This window comes from Falco peregrinus, chromosome 14 (genome assembly GCF_023634155.1).
Source record: "Falco peregrinus isolate bFalPer1 chromosome 14, bFalPer1.pri, whole genome shotgun sequence".
Classification (NCBI taxonomy): domain Eukaryota; kingdom Metazoa; phylum Chordata; class Aves; order Falconiformes; family Falconidae; genus Falco; species Falco peregrinus.
This window is the reverse complement of record NC_073734.1, coordinates 5,241,415-5,258,085: the sequence shown is the minus strand read 5'-3', so window position 1 is coordinate 5,258,085 and position 16,671 is coordinate 5,241,415. Positions and strand designations below refer to the sequence as shown.

The window sequence follows — 16,671 nt, the reverse complement described above, 5'->3', positions numbered from 1 at the left end:
CCTCAATAACGGAGCCATTTCAAATAATCTGAAGCCCAGCAAGCTCCCAACTTGCTCCGCTTTGCAAAGAGCCCTTTCTTCCTGCTGCCATCAGACACCAGATGGCAGCTCCCCATCCGCCTGGACTTTAGAAGAGAATTAAATGTCTCTTGAATAGACCTGTGCTGCGTAAGAACGGCTTTTGTGCCGAGCAGCAGTTTCTCCTTTAACACTTGCCATCAGCACAGCTTCCACACACACCCCACCATGCACACACATCCCCACAGAGCCCCGAAATGGAGCTATTTATTTTGCAATTCCCGTTTTCACCTGGCAAAATTTCACCTAGGGGTGGTTGGGGGCCAGGCTGTATTTTGGAAATGGGTTCCCCGAAAGGCACAGGAGGGTTTCCCCTGCCCCAAACACACTCCCCCCACCCCCCGCTCCCCCCACAGGAGGTGCTGCCTCCAGCCCCCCGCTGCTGGGTTCATGGTTAAAGATGCAGCCAGCACGGCAGCGCGGCTGAAGTCTTTTGCTGAGGGACCCTGGGGACCCTTGGGGGGGCACCTGGGGACCCTCCATCCTACCCAGGGAGGATGGATTCATCCCACCCATGAGCTGAGTTTAAAGAGAAGTCGGTGCTGCCTCAGCGGCTGCCGGGCCACAAAAAAAGTGTTATCACCTCCCAGCGTGAGATGGGGAAAAGGGATGGATTAAACCTCAGCGGAGGGGACCACGCTGCCGTGCCGAGGCCTGTCCTCACGCGGGGTCACAGGAGAGCTGGTGTCCCCCGTCACTGCCCTCCCTCCCTCCCCTTGCTTTTACCTGCACCCAGGAGCCTCGGCGCACCTTGGCTCGGCAGCGGGTCAGCGGCATCGGGCGAGGCTGGCTCCGGCGTGGCCGGCACACCGGGGAGCAGCGGATGCAGGCGACGCGGGGACGATGCGCTCCCTCCCTCCGGAGCTCAGGCGCATCGCGGGTGCCCACGCAGGCACGCACGGCTGCGCGCAGAGCCTGGCTGGCTGCAGCGCCGGCTCGGAGGAAGGGGGAAGGAAAAAGCTCATTGTGTAATTTCACCACGGTTTTCACGGCCGGCCGAGTGCGGACGTCTCCAGAGAGCCACGCCAGCCCCTTTCCTGCGGCACAGGGCGAGTGTGCAGCCCCGGCTGGAGCGCTTGCCTTGCGGTGGGATTCTCACGCCAAGCTCATCGTCCCCTCCCCCACCAAAACAGCCTGTCCAAGCCCCTGCACGCACAGACTTCCAAAATATTAAGCAAAATTAGGTGAGGTCCCCATCAAAGGGGAGTTCTCCAGCCCTTCCCAACACCTTTAGCTGGTTTTTAAGCTTCCCCATCACTCATACCCCTAAGGACTGCGGGTTACCTGCTCTGCTCCTTCCCAGGTGAGCCACTCTGGGGGAGAGGAGGAACCCACAATTTAGATCAGAGGCAGAAAAGCCCCAGTGGGGAGGAGAAAATGGGTGAGAGCAGCCGGTGCAGTGAGTGGTGGCATGAGGGCAGCACTCGGGGGAATTCACTGGCCTGGAGGGCAGTGCTGCTGGAGTCCAGTTTGTCCCCTGGCACTGCTGGAGAAAAAGTTCCAGGGGTTTTGTGGCAAGAGATAGGAGAGAGGGAGAGACCTCTGGGAAGGATATCCCAAAGAGGGTGTTACATGCCTGGGTGACAGTTTTGGGGTGCTCACAACAACGGGGAATCTCTGATACAAAGAGAAGCAAACAACCAGGTAGATAAGGCCACTAACTCCTCCAGCTCCACCCTTACCAGCCGCTGCCAGGGCATCTCAGCCCTCCCAGAAGGACCCTACCACTTGACCAGCCACTGCCCACATTAACCCCGTGAGCTGTCTCTGAAGAAGGTGCTCTGGGGGAAGCAACAGCCCCCCCAACTCCACAGCACTGCCCAGGCAGTGGCACATGTGCTGGGACAGCAAGGGGAGGCTGGAAACCCCCCATGTCAGCACAGCACCCCCAGTCCTGCTTATCCTCCCTGCTCCAGCATCACACCAGCCCAGAGCAGAGCCCCTTTTGTGCTCCTGTAACAGAGCATCCCCCATGGGCAGGGAGTCCGTGATCACTGACCCAGCACACCTCAGAGAACAACAGCTGGTCCTGCTCTACTACCCATAGCGAGCAAAAACCAGGCTTGGCTGTAACAACAGTATCTTCCCTCCCCAGGAGATACCGTGGGGCAATGGCCTTTGTATAAACCCAGGGAAATATCGCTGGGACCGGTGCCAAGGGGACTGCAGCATCCCCGGCAAAGCCCAGCCAAACCCAGGTGCTGCCACACAAGAGCACCCTTGGAAGAGAGTAAAAGCTTCTGCATGGCTTTTCAGTCCTTTTGAGCCATGCAGGAGTGAGAGCATCCTTATAGAGGGGGCTCAGATGGTGCCAATTAGTGCAAAACTGCTCTACACCCCATCCGCCCCCGCATGGAGGGGATGCTGCCAGCCCCGCGCACACATTAGCAACAGCCCACAGAGGAAACAACGCATTTGTGACACAAAGTTTGAGCTCAGCAGAAATCCAAGAGCATTACTAATTGACTGTTTGCTGAGGGTGATTATTATAATTAAGTCAGACTTCAGAAATTGCAAGTGACATGTAAAAACACATCCCAGATCCCCAATTTTTATATAACCCAATGGTGAGGGTTTTACTGCCTTCCCCTCGCCAGATCTTTCTGGTTTTCATGTGGATGCCTGATCTTTAAGGCACGACTTGCAGGTCATGTTTTTTATGTGTTGTTTCTGCTGTGGACCTGGGCTTTGCACTGGAGCAGGGGAGGTGGGAACCCTGGCAATGCTCCTGGCACCAAACCAAAGCCGGACTCTGGCACTGGGATGGAAGAAGGACAGTTTTGTGCTGCTCCACCTGCTTCAGTAACTCACAGCCCTCCCAGGAATGATTCAGCTTAACCTTAATGATTCTCCTTAAAGGAGAGGCCCTGGGCTGTTCGCTGAGCGTGCTGGGAGCATCTGCCCTGTGACTGCAGTGGCACACCACCTCGGCTGGAAGCAGCCATGGACCAGGGCAGCCCATCTCCACCAAGGTTCAGGCCGGGTTATTACCCCACCTGCACCCATATGAGATGTTCGAGACTTTCCAAGCAGCTTGTGGGTACCTCTCCATGGTGGTGCCCCGCCAAAACACCCTCCTAGGACAGTGACCCCTCTCCCCATCTCCATCGCCAGCTGAGGACCATCTCTCCACGCTTGCAGCTGCAGCCACCCTCCTGGGTGGGTTTGCAGGGAGCCCGTGGACACTCACAGACCCACTGGTGTCGGGGCGCCAGCTGCAGTGCTGGCACACAGCGAGCTGCCTCTGCCCCCGGACTGACGCGGATATTCATCACTTCATTCCCCTTTTTGCAGACAAAGGCTCTGGGGGTGGCTGTGTCTGTCGCACACGATAAGTGGCCTATTTTCCTTCCCTGATCACAACCCGGCACGACTCCAGCAGTAGGCGGGCACCACGAGACAGCCAAGCTCACATCTGCCGGGGCCGGTTCCCCAGCACCACGAGGGAGGCAGAGAGGATGAACCGGCACTGAACAGAGGGTGACATGCCCACCTACTTGGCAGCTACAAGGGGAAGCACCTCTCTTGTGGAAGTTACTAAAGTATTAGGCAATATTTTGATTCACGCCCTTGAGCAAAAAGCAGCCCAGGAGAGCGGGGCTGGGTACAAGGCACAGGGGAAGGTGCCGACAGCCCCGGAAAGGAGACAGGGTTTTGAAGACAGAAGGATGTGATGCAAAAACCCGCTGTAAGGAATGGGGGAAGAGCAAGCGCAGGGAAAACCAAGACAAAAGCTCTGACAAAAGCTGCAAGGCCCAGGTCCCGCACGCAAACACCACAGGGCCAGGTTGAGCCCATGGTGTGAGCACACCCGGAGCACAGCCAGAGCACATGGAGTGGGACAGGGGCAGCAAGACACTTCAGCACCACAGAGTCACTTGCATAACGATAAATTTACATTAAAAAGACCCACAACACTATGAAACCATCTATGCCCCTAAGGATACTCACCCTCCACGACCTCATGGGCTAAAGGATTTGGTGCAGACTCACAAGACAAGGAAGATGTCAGGTTCCTGGTGTTTTTCTAGCCGTGTCCTCCCGTGCCCTCTCACAGCCCAGGCCACCTTTCTATGGCCACCCCACAGCATGTCCCCTGTGCCCAGCTCAGGAGCTCCTGGCTGCTCACTGAGGCCTCAGACCCAACGCCCCAGTGCGAGCATAACAACACAACAGCGTGTTGCAACACCACGTATGGTTGTGACACAGCTGCTAAAAACCTAAATAAGCCGCTCTTCCAGACTGGCCCTCTGCAAATCCGTCCTAATCCAATCTGGTTTATGGCATTAAGTTGGACCCTCCTGTACTGAACGCCCCTATTTGCACAACGGTTGGGAAAATCCTCTCATTTCCTTATTCCTGGTTGAGTCTCTGATGCAGAGGTCACCAGAGCTTCCTTCTCCTCACTTAGGGAAGTATCTAAGGACAGGGATCCGCCTGCAGTCCCAACTTCACACCCCGCTGGCTCATCACGTGGTGGCACGCCACCCAGGCATGGGAAACCTCTGCACCTTCCCTTTGCTGGCTGTTTACGTGGTTTAAAACACAGGGGCTTCTCTGCCTTAGCTGGACACAGCAAAAGAGCTGGAGGGGATCAGCCTGGTGCTGACTTCCAGCTTGCCCCAGTAAATCACAGCTGGGATCCAAGTTACAAAACAAGCCCGAAAACACAGCGATTTGGTGCCTTATCCATGCAGAGCAGAAGGTGCCAGAGCACACGGTCCCCGCCACAGCTCGGTTGGGGTGATGCTCTGCCCTCCCGGGGGCCACCCCACGGCTAGGTCCCACATCAGGGGATGCCATGCGCCGCCAGCTGCTGCTTACCTCTTTGCTGAGCAAAGCGGAGCTGGCTATGGGCTGTCAAAGACACGTGCCTCCTTGATGCTAACTTCTTTAGCGAGGAAAAAGCCTCCCCGTGTCTCCCCGGGGTCCTTTCGGTTAGCAAACATCTGCTACAGCATGTGCGTTAGAAAAGCTTAGCAAGGGAGGCAAGCGTCAGCAAGTTAGGACGAAGGTGTTATAAATACCCTCAGCCTCCCTGTAATCTGCAGAGCACCAAAAAGTTATGCCAGGGAAAAGGAAAGCAGCCGAACCTATTTATAAAGCCTTCCCGGGGAGATGCAGATGGCCAGGCTGACACGAGCTCGAGCAAGAGGAGCAGGGCTCCTCTCCCTGTGCTTTCCCTGCAAACACGCCTGAGTCGTTGGGCTCCATGGAACACTTAACCCAGGAATAGCTGGGCCCACGCAGGCGTTGCTTGCACACCATCGCTGCTGCACGGCGAGACAGCCCTGGGGAAGAGCTCCTGCTGCACCCGCAGCTTAAATCATTCCCCCAGGCACTGCTCTTTGCCCTCTCCCTTCCCGGGAAACCAGCCCACAGGAGCACGGCAAACCACCCAGGGAGCTGGGAGAAACGCAGGGGGTTTGATCCCTCCTGCCCATGCGAGGCAGCTGGGATGGGCGAGGAGCGAACGCGGGACTGCTGGGGGTGCAAAGGTTGCACCGGCGAGCGACAGCTCAGCTTTCCACTATCCTGGTGTCACAGGGCTGGGTGACAGCAGGAACCTTGCCAGTGTCGTGGGCTGGCTCCCAAAGCAGCAGAAGGGACCTCGGCACAGCAGGATACACCCCAGCTTGTGCAAACTGCTGGGTTTCCCAGGGAAAGCTGACGTGGGCAGCCTGACACCGGGCAAAACCCTGCGGTGCCTCCACCAGCCTCCCCAAACATGCTGCTGGCTGACACCTGCAGCACTGCCCAGCGCAGCTCTCCTGTTTTACATCCCCTCTCCTTTTCCTGGCTCAGTTGCTAGAAAGGGTGACAAGCCATGGTTAAGTATCACCTCCAGCAGTGCCTTCTTACCCAGGCAGAGCGTGGTCCACCATCACCGACCCACGCACAGGAGAGAGGAGCCCATGGCAGCCCCGCGGTCCCCAGGATGTGAGCAGCTCAGGATGTGGCAGGGGATGCTCGGGAGATGCTGGCAGCCGCAGCGCCAAAGGGAAGGTCACCAGCAAGATGGTGCGAATGACTCAAGCCCAGCAAAGCGGATGCTGAGAGCACAACATGCTGGCAGAGGACCAGATGCTGTTTTCCTGCTTTTATTTCCAAATCATGACAAAGATGTGGATCCCTGAGCAGGCCACCTCACCCATCCTCTCCTGAGCTTAGGTGTAACCTCCCCGCAGACCTCCCCACTCTCCTGGGTGTCCTTCCCATTTAACTTCAACATCACTTAACTCATTTAACTTTAACATCACCAGCACAATCCCCACCGTGCAGCCCGGAGCATCAGGCATCACCATCGACCTCCCCAGTCAGCAGCACACGGTGCCCAGCAGCAAGCAGGCAGGGACAGGGAGCATTTCCAGACAGGAAACCACTCCATCCCCAGGGAACTCCAGCCTAATTGTTTTGCATTAAGAGCTTCCAAATTCATGAGCACGATAACCAAGAAGAGGAGAAAAGCAATTAAATTAACTCCAGGAGCCATGAAAAGCAGCTTTGCCTCACGGGCCTGCAGCTCTCCGCAATGTGGCATACTCCTTGGGATGGGATGGGATGGGATGGGATGGGATGGGATGGGATGGGATGGGATGGGATGGGATGGGATGGGATGGGATGGGATGGGATGGGATGGGATGGGATGGGATGGGATGGGATGGGATGGGATGCCTGCCAGCCAGCCAGTGCTAGTTACCCCCAGGTGATTATTTCTTAACACGCAGCAAATCAATGCAAACCAAACTCATTTTACATGCAGCCACCAAAGCTACTTCCGCAGCAAAACCTGTCATGCTCTCTTGAAGCACTTTGTGCAATATAATTTCCTTTCCAGTTACAAGAGCCAGCAGAGACTCTCGGCTCTGTTTGTGTAAAGCTCTATCACATGCCAGATAACAGCCCAACAAGGAATTTATAAATATGGTCTTTTGAGGCAGTAATTGTCACTCCAGCCATCTGTTAAAATAAAGAGCTAGGCAGTGGCATGGCAAAGGTGAAAATATGGGGGAAAGCATTGCAGCGGTGCCATGGATGAGCCTCTGAGGGGAAGCAGGGGAGATGCCGTGATTTGGGATCTCATGGGAGCTGCACTTCGATCATTGGCCACAGATCCTAGGGCTCATCCTGCTCACCCTCTGAGAAAATGCCCCATTTCCAAACTGCATCAAATTTGCCAACTTTTGCCATCCCACACCTTCTTCTTGCCACGCAGGGTGCCGATCAGCACCCAATATTTTCTCCTGGCACATTCCAGTGGCTTTGCCAGGCGGGATCAGGCAGACGCCCACCCTCTGGGAGCCCCGAGGGGCTGCCCCAGCCCCAGCCCACTCCCCAGGGAGCCCTGCAGCACCAGTTTGCTTTTTACCTTCAACCCGTAGCCGCTGGCTCCCCGAGGCTGCTCCTTCCAGCGGGCGAGAAGCGTCTGGCAAAAGGCGATAGGTACCCTGCGTGCCCTGGTGCGCTGGGTCCGGGGGCAGGCACAGCCTGCAAGCATTTACCAGCCTACGGTGGTTAATTAAAGCTACAACTGTCAAAATAAAAGATAAACAAGGCAAGCCAGTGACGCACCCGGTGCTTTTCCCTCTCCGCGGGTGCCGCCCTGCTGCCGACGTGCCCCGAGAGCCGCGATGGGAGCTCCGGAAGGGACGGTGTGCCGAAACGTGGCCCTAGGCAGCGCGTGGACAGGACTGGAAAGACCTGTTGGTGCTCACACTGCCGGAGCCACGAGGGCACGGAGCCGGGAGGTGTGGCAGAGGCCAGCGAAGCCGGTGTCACCGCCTCCCGCACCGTCACCCACGCTCCTGCACTTGGCAAAGGGTCGGAGCCACGTTAGCAGCCAGCAGCGGAGGCAGCTGGATGCATCCCACAGCCCGGAGCGTGAGCCCAAACCCACGCAAGACCCCGTGAGGCTGTGCCCACAAGGGGAATACACCCATTTAATACTGCCCTTGCACAAGGCTGGGTCTGCAGGTCCCTGACCCATAGCCAGGACCCCCAAACTGTCAAAGAGTAACCCCCCCTCCTAAATCCAGAGCCAATGGGTACCCCAAGGCAGCTGCTCTGGTGCCCCAGTCCCCATCTTCCACTGCACTGATTGCCTGCAAACCAGTGCAGCCAGCGGGGAAAAAAAGCCAAAAGGAAAAAGGAAAAAAAGGCAGCTTTATTTCTCCCTGACATTTAATAACCTTTATTGTCCTCCAAGCGGCAGTTTCCCATTCTGAGAGCTGGCAGCACAGCTGATCTTCCTCCAGGCTGGAAATGCTTTAAAGCCCGGCAGTCACGCCGTCTCCCCACCCTCCACCAACAGCGAGAACCCCCAAAAAGGTTCAAAAGGCACAAACCAGAAGGAAACACGGCGGGGAGCAGCAGCCCTGGGTGCTAGGGCCGGGCTGGCCCCTCCACAGCTCGCCACAAACCCTGCATCCCTGCTGCCTCCCACCGCTCCCGGCGTCGCCCGCAGCATTTCCCGGGCTGCTCCAGTTATTTTCCAGTCCCGAGCTTGTACAAAAGGTGCCGGGGCTGCAGCAGAGCATCCAGCCCCTTGGATGCGGTAGTTACTAGGCGAGAGGGAGAGCCGCTGACAACTCGCAGGAGGCAAAAGGAGAAATTAATGGTGCTGCAATTCCCACTGCCTCTGTCATTAGGAAAAGAAAATGCATTTGAGCATCCACACTCGAATGCACAGTGTAATTTGTTTCAAGTTTAATATCAGCCACTTCCCGGAGATGGGCTGAAGCTGGGAGAAGTCACTGGTTTTATCAGCCACGCTTCAGGGCGGGTGTAAGGCAAGGGATGGCGCTTGCAGGGTTTTATAAAGGAAAAAACTCATCCAGCCCTGCTCAGCACTGGTGCTGCAAGAGGCAACCAGCCACTAAACTGTTATAGGCATCATCACCCAGAGCTGCTTGCTAATAAAATAGCTAAAATTAGCTCGATATTTAACGTAAGTCTTTTATGGAGGGTATCAGTAAGGTTTTCTCCTACCTCTGCACCACTGAAGCTGCCTGGCATCCCTGTGCTCCTGCACGGGACACTGGCGTCACCTCCCCTGAAAGCACAACTTCTGGGGCAGGACAGGAGAGGGGGAAAGGAATCCCAGTTTTACCTGGGATGTAATCCTCTCCTCGAGCCCTGGGCTTTGCACAAGGAGGTTGGGATTTCCCCCAGCCCATGGTGTTTCCTCCTTGAGGCCACTTGTTTGCACAGGCGGCTGCAAACACTCCCTCCTCCCGGCACCAGGAACGGCTGCGCTTGCCCCTCACATGGCTCCAGGGGAGCCCCCCGGCCGGGCACCTGCACCCATGACTCCCCAGTTCCACAAAACGTCACAAATTAAGGCATCGGATCTGCTCAGCTCATCCCTCCAAAAAGCTGCAGACCTCTCCTGCACCTTCTGCTTCTGGCTTCTAATCTAAGAGCACAGCCGGGCCACCAGCTGTGTCATGCCATGTAATTCCAGTCAGGTCTCCAGGCGCTGCTGGAATAGAGAAACAGTAAAATACAGACCTGGTGGTCCCACGGCAGCAAAATCACCGGGCTTTTTCTCCAGGCTGGAACAAGGAAGAGATAAAACACGCCTGCTCCAGAGCACAGGCAAACAACTGCTTATCACCACGTTAGCAGCCTCAAGGCTATTACAGGGCTTCAGGAAAAGTATTATTCCTCTCCATTCGTGGTAATGTTTCTATTTTTGGCCCCTCCGTCACATCACACTGCTGCCTTCACCCGCACTGGGCTGGGAAACCAGCCAGCCCCGCAGCCCTGAGGGATCCCTACAAAGCCCAGCTCCTCCGTGGCTGCCAAACTCACCAGCAAACGGCTAAACTTTTGGTAAAACTGAGAGTTTTTGTTAAAGCTGCAGAATCCTTGCAGTTCATCTTGGTTTGAGGTTTGTTTTGGATTTTTTGTCCCCTGGGAATGGCTTACTTTCTGGGAGATCTCCCCAGCAGAGACACAAGACATCAACCTGCAGCAGGCACCACAGGGCATGGCCACTGACAGCCGGATTTGCGGAGGGAGTGAAGTCAGGGTGGCTGAAATGCCTCTGCCTGTGGATGCCAAAGGGCATCAGCCGGAGATGGAGATGGAGATGGAGATGCTTCCAGCCTGGGCTGGCTGCTGCACCCTTGGCCTGCTGCTGGGGAGGTGGCCCTGGCAGAGCAGGCACCAGTTTAAGGATGTTTTGATGCTGGGGGGGTCCAGCCAGGGCAACCAGAGGGTTTGGGGGTGGCATTGGCATCCCAGGGGGTGCTAGCCTGGTTTGGGGGGGAGATACCCAAAGGACCGCTGTAGAAGGGCAGAGCCAGACTTTGCTCTGGGCTTTCCAGTGACACTTCAGGGGGTTCGAGGTGGAAAACAGCAGATTCTGTGTCCTTGGGGAGACAGAAAAAGCTGCAGCTGATCTGATCCAGTGCTGGTGACAGCCCTGTGTGGTGGGCAAGAGACCGCCAGGTCCTTCTGCCAACACATCTGTGACGCTCTCCTCCCTGCACCATGTTTTCCTTGGCCAGAGAGAACAGATAATATTCATTTTCTCTCTCCACTGGTTCCACTTCCCAGATCTCATCAGCTCGCCTTGGTTACAGAGCTGCCACCACACCGCTGTAACGCTGAAATCCAAACACTAAATGCATTGAAAAAGAATATTTTTGATAACTATGTTCTGCAGAACTATAAGATCTGTAATTGAGGGTGAAATTACGTCCAGGGTGCATTTCAGTACTGAAAATAGCATGATAAATTAGCTCAGCTTTTTCCTGGTTGACTCAGCTAATCCTTCAGACGCCGACAGACAGATTTGATCGTATCGTCTCTCCTTGGGCTCAGTTAATACCAAGGCCAAGTTGTGGCAGCTGCAGAAGATATATACAGAGCTGCTGCCTGCAATATATAATCTGCCCTTATTTCTGGATGCACCACAGCTCGGCAGCAGAGCTGAACAGAGGTCGCTCACGCTCCTGTTTTGATTTATGAATATGGATTTCGTTGGTTAAGCCATTAGGAGCGGTGATGAAGCAATTCAGTGTACATCCTGAACCGCAGCTTGCCTCATTTGAAGCCCGCTCCTCAGAACATTCTCCACATCTTCCCCCTGCAATGCCGTTCATGCGGGGAAGATTATATTAAGGCTTTGTCTGTAATGTTGTAATTCCACCTTGCCTCCCCGAGCCTCCTCGTATGTGAAACAACCCAGCCGCAGGCAAGGAAACGGTTGCAAGAGGAGATTGCAGAGGACTCACACCCTTGCCCAGCGGGAGAAGCCAATATCCCACCCAAGAGGCTTAAAGAAACACGTGAAATCTGCCGAGACCCCAGCGAGGACCCTGCTCTGGCTGTGGCGGTGCTGCCCCGATGCCTCCACCCACCCCGGGGGGCTTGGGGATGCTGGGGTGGGGGGTACCCGTCCCGCTCTGCTCCCCAGGAGCAGCATTCACCCCCCACCCCAGGGCAAAACACTTGGGAGGAGAGCAACCGTCACGGCCACAGCTTGCTGAGCGGCCGAGCATCATTCCCCAGGGAAGCCCAAACCGGTTCCATCCCTCTTCCAAGCCTGCATTCCCCGTTCCCGGGTCAGCACGTCCCAGCCCCATTCCGCAGAGCTTTGTACCAGCGCGGGGTGAGAAACAGGCTGTGCCTGGGAGGCCTCGCTCTGCAATTAGAGAAAACAAAGAGGGAGAGGGGAATTGTATGTACGGCGCGGTGAGGGCTGGGGTACAGCCTCCGCTGCCTGGCTCCCAGCTGGCTGCAGGCTCTAAGCCGTATTTTTCCCCATCGCTGCCGTATCTGCTTGTTTTGGAGAGGAAAAGGCTCTCCCCTGCCGGTGATTGCCTCCAGCTGCCCTCGTGTCAGGCACTGCATGGTAAAGGGCCAATTTGGCACCTTCTCCCTAGCGAAGCAGCCCGAGCCAAGATGTGGTCGTGGATGAAACAAATGCGTTATCCATGCGGGAGCCACTGGGAAGGGTCCCAGCAAGGGCAGGTTTCCCCTTTACAGCAAGCAAGATGTTCAGAATAGAGCACAAATGATATCCAAGACCTCTCCTTTCCAGAGTGGCAGAAAATTAAATTTCCACGTTATTTATTTGAGCAGCTCACAGAACTCCTAAATGGAGTGGATCAGTCGCAGCCATCCAGCACATCACTTGCCAGCCATCCCCTCCTCATTTGTTTTTAATTAGCAGCAACATGCAGGAAGCTGAGCCAGGCAGCACTAGCACCGCTGATGCAGTGACCAATAATGGATCTTGCCTCAGCCGGGATTATGGGATGTCAGGCGGTTGGCTGCAAATCACCCCCCTAATATCTGGGAGCAAGGTGGGGGTAAATGCACTCGAGCAGGTAACAAGGTCACTGCCAAAAGGACACTTGAGCTGTGTCTTGGGTGTTGTGGTGACGAGGGCTGAGGGACACAGGGTCAAACGAGGCTTTGTGGAAAGAGCGGTGACTGCAGGCAGCAGGGAGCCCTGCCCCAGCCCGTGACTAACGAGGGTTCCTGGAGGTCAGGTGAGGGATAAGGACAGAAAGAGCCTCGGGGAGAAGCCAGCCACTGCGAAAATGCTTGGAAGAGAGGTGAGACACGAAGGCTGGAAGGGAGAGAGGGAGGGGACTGAACGTCCACATACGTGTAAAGCAGTTGCATCCTTGCTGCTTGGGCAGCACAAAATGCTCACAAGTGACTAAGGTGGGTTTGGGCTGTCCCCCAGGTGCCGGAGTGACAGGTTGAGGAAGCTGATGGGAATCAGGTAGCTTAGGACCAGGTGGAGAAAGGTGAGTGAGCAGGAAAGATGCTCCAGCTTGTGCTTCTCCCAGCCTGACCCCAGAGCAGCCCATGAGCCCCTACGGCACCACCAGCCCCTGCAGGAGCATCGTCCCCCCAGCTCTGACCCTGCCTGTGCCGGGGGGTGCTGGGGCCACCAACAGCCTGGCGGTCTTGAGAGCGAGGCAGGACACAAGGTGACGGAGCAGGAGGCAGGGAAGGAAGTGCGTCAGGATGGCTAACGAGCTGCTTATTGAATAACTAACTCCGAGGGAGCTGATGGCTGGTGGCTGCATCACCCACCGCTCTCCCTGCCCTGCGCATCAGTGTTTTGTTTCACCTCGAGCTGTGTTCCAGGAGATGTCAGCGCTTCGGTACCCGGCTCAGCCCTTCCCACTCGTGTTTGGTGGGAGAAAGCACTGTCCCCACACCTCCCTGGGGTGGGCATCGTCCAGGTGTGGCTGCTAGCAAAGCCACACACCGGGGCCCATGGGTCTCCCGCCTAGCCCCCCCCCTGCACCCCGGCACTGGCGCAGGCAGGGTGCGCAGGGCTGCCTCTTGGCAGGTGGCTGCAGATGGAGGGCAGCAGCAGAGCATCCCGGGGGTGCCTGGCTCCCGGGGGTCCTGCCACCCGGTCCCCTGGGGTGCTCAGGTCCCATGGGTGCCCCTGAATGTCCCCACCTGAGGCACGGCACAGGGGTCCTAAGTCCCGTAGGTGCCTGGTCCCAAGAGTCTCAGGGTGCTGGGGGTGCCACATGTGCCTGTATCCGCGGGCGGGGCCGGTCCCACGAGTGTCTGTGCCTGTAGGATGCTGGTCCCACAAATGTCCTTGTCCACGGGGGTACCATGTCTCGTGAGTGTCCGTGGGGGTCCCGTGCCCCACGAGTGTCCGTGGGGATGCCACGTCCCACGCGTGCCCGTGAGTGCCGGTCCCACGCGTGTCCCTGTCCGGTCTCCGGGCGCCCTCTGGCGGACCTGGCGCGCCACAGCGGGGGTCACTGCCAAGGTCGGGTTTGAGAGGGACGTTGAGACATTAAAGCCGGGTCCCAGAGCCACGGCCACAGCCTCGGGGAGCCGGGCACGTTAATTACCACCTTCACATGTTAATTACCGCAAGAACACATCGGGGGGATGGCAGCGTGCACACCAAAGGTCGGCAACTCCAAGGACCGAAGGAAAGAGCTCAGGCGTCTTTAATTAACCGTGTGGAGCTTGCCACTAATCACCCTTTGGCGGCAGCAGCAGCAGAAGGAAGCAGCCAAGCCCTGCTGGGGCACGGGGTGGGTGAAACCCACCCAAGTGCTCATCTTCCAGCCTGCACGCCCAGGGGAGACACAGGAGGAGAGGGCAGACCCCAGCTCGGGCAGCCCAACGTTCCCCCGTTCCGGTGCCTCCAAAGGCTTGGAAACTGGGAAACACCAGCCCTTGGATCAAGGAGCGAGGTGGGCAAGGCTTCTCCCGGGTTCCCCTGGTCCCTGGACTCAGCAGCAGGACCCCAGCCCCTAAGGCAGCCCTGGGAGGCGTTGTGCGGGGCTGTCACCCTCCAACCCCTCCTGCACCAGGAGGGCAGGTGATGCTCCCCTCACAGCAGGGAAAGAGCCCCGGGTAAGACAGATGGCTGGGAAGCAGAAAACAGTAAAAAAACCCCAATCCTCCCCAGCAGCGCTGAATAAAAGCCTGTGTTCCAGCCCGTTCCCGAAGGAGCAGGGAGAGCAGGAGCGAAGCAGAGCGCAAGATGGTGTTTCACACAGCTCAGGGGTGCTGATGCTCTGGATCAGCTGATGCAACATCTGGGCCAAGCTCACTGTGGCTTGCCAGGCCAGTCAGTCAGCAGGAGGCTCCAGACCTGCCCAGCAGCATGTCTCCCAACAGCCAAAAATAAAAGCATCAAGCAGAAAGGCAGCAGTATTGCATGGGAGACGGGGTGGCCAAACTCGGTACGGTTCTCACATCCCATCCTCACCCCAGGGTAAGGGCTCCGGCAGCTGCCAGGAGCTGAGCTCCCACAGGGAACAGATTTTCAGGCGCATACTTGCAGCATTAAGAACAGAGACCCACCTTCCGTCCTGGCTGGATCCAACAGACCTCTGACTCCGCAATAAGGCAACAAAGCCTTGTGGTTTTCAGAAACAAGCCAAGCAGGAAGAAGCAGCATCACCGCGAACAGCAGCAGTGGCCTCTGGCGGAGCAGACACAGCCCTGAGAGGAGACTAAGACCCAGCTGCAAACAGTCCCCAAGCCAGCGTGGGACATGCCCGTTCACAGCAGCCGTCTTCCCAGAGCAGGAAAATTTACCCTCGCAGAGCCTGTTTCTAAACTGACAGCTAAGGGGACAACCCTCTCTCTGCCTGTTCCACAGTTAACAGCCCATAACCGACTGTGACACACGGGACTTTACCCCTTGCAGATGGAAAAAGCGGTTCCTCCATCACCCATGGGGAGGAGGAACGCACCTGCTGAGGACCACCTCTGCCAGGTGGCACCCACCTCCTCACGCCTCGGCCAGGGCACGGGAGGGGAGCAAGGGGAGCAAGGTAGGAAGCTGCCCAGCACCGAACCCTCACACCTCCGAGTTTCTTTGGAAGCAGAGGGAGGGTTGCAAGCCAGCACTTGGGAGGTGCATGTGGCAGGTATTCAGCAATGTTGCCACTTGAGAAACTGCATTTGCGCTCCTCAAAGGCCAAACATATGGTAGGAGTTACTGTGTGCTTAGTAGATGCGTTTCCCTTGCTAAGGCTTGAACGACTGTGATCGTACACAGAACACTTCGCATAAAGGAGCGGTGTCAGATGTGCCTTTAGCACCAGAAAATTAATGCAGAAGATTAGGGGAAGGTATTGGTGGCAAAAAAAAAAAAAACGAAACCCAAAAGGGGAAATGGAAGAGGTCCCACTTTCCCAGAGGGCTGCACGGGAGGAGCTGCAATGGCGCGCTCTGCCCTTCATTCACTACCAGCGTTACAGCAGAGCCATTGCCAGATGAAAAGTTCATGCCTGAACGTTGGTACTTTAGTGCTCCATGGCTGAGGTTTGTTCTCAAAAATAATCATCTGCCAAGAAACGTACTGGCAGCATTGGGTTGCAAAACTTGAAGCACAGCATCCCCTCCGGTAAAGGCAGGGCTGGGGCTGTTCGCACCGACCTGGGGACCACGCCACACGTCCTAGCACACGGCCAGGCGCCAGCCCTGCCGCACAGGGATGAATGGCTCCTCGGGGGCAGCTGAGCTCACACCACAAAGCCAAAAGCAGTTCAGATCTGAGGTGGACATGAATCTGAATGGGGGGGGGGGGGGTGGGGGGGGTGGGGAAACCTGAAAAAAAAAAAAAAGGTGTTAAGAAATGGAGAACTCCTAGCCTGCTTCCATAAAGGGGGCTTACACCATTGCGCAGCCTCCCCCTCCTCATCCCTCACGTTAATTTTGTGCCAGCTAATCTCCTTCAGACAAAGCAGAATAATAATAATAAAAAACATAAAAATTCAGGATTGCCACGTGCTTCCTTGCAGAAAGGAGAGCTGTGGCCCTCGTCAGGGCTCAGGCCGTTAGTTCTGCCAGCTCCAGCCTGTGCTGAGGGAGGGAGCTGGGCTCCCCAGGCAGGACCTGCTGGGGGTAGATGCAGGGAGAAAGAACAGAAAACAGGGACAAGGAAGAGTTGGGAATTCACAGCATGAGGTGTGTGCCTCACACCTTCGGGAGATCAGTTTAGTTGCTCACCAAATACCCAAACAAGGGAAAATGAATTTTTATCACAGGCGGAAGACAGGCTGCTGCATGTCAGAAGGGTGGATTCACCTGCCACTTTCCTTTGGAACAACAACAACAAGCAGCAAACAG

General features: G+C 56.5%; 1 protein-coding gene across 10 annotated transcripts in view; it reads right to left on the bottom strand.

The window, feature by feature from the left end:
• Positions 1–9,729, bottom strand: part of KIAA0513 (KIAA0513 ortholog) — a 28,491-nt gene extending 18,762 nt beyond the window's left edge. For 4 of the 10 annotated variants that reach the window (XM_027783910.2, XM_027783904.2, XM_027783905.2 and 1 more), the window contains exon 1: positions 805–1,373. The gene's annotated coding sequence lies outside the window, so the exon portion shown is untranslated. Of the gene's footprint in view, positions 1–804; positions 1,374–4,029; positions 4,281–7,447; positions 7,610–9,588 lie in introns of those variants that run through there. The other 6 variants (XM_027783909.2, XM_027783914.2, XM_027783912.2 and 3 more) reach the window with 5 other exon arrangements.
• Between the last annotated feature and the right edge of the window lie 6,942 nt (positions 9,730–16,671).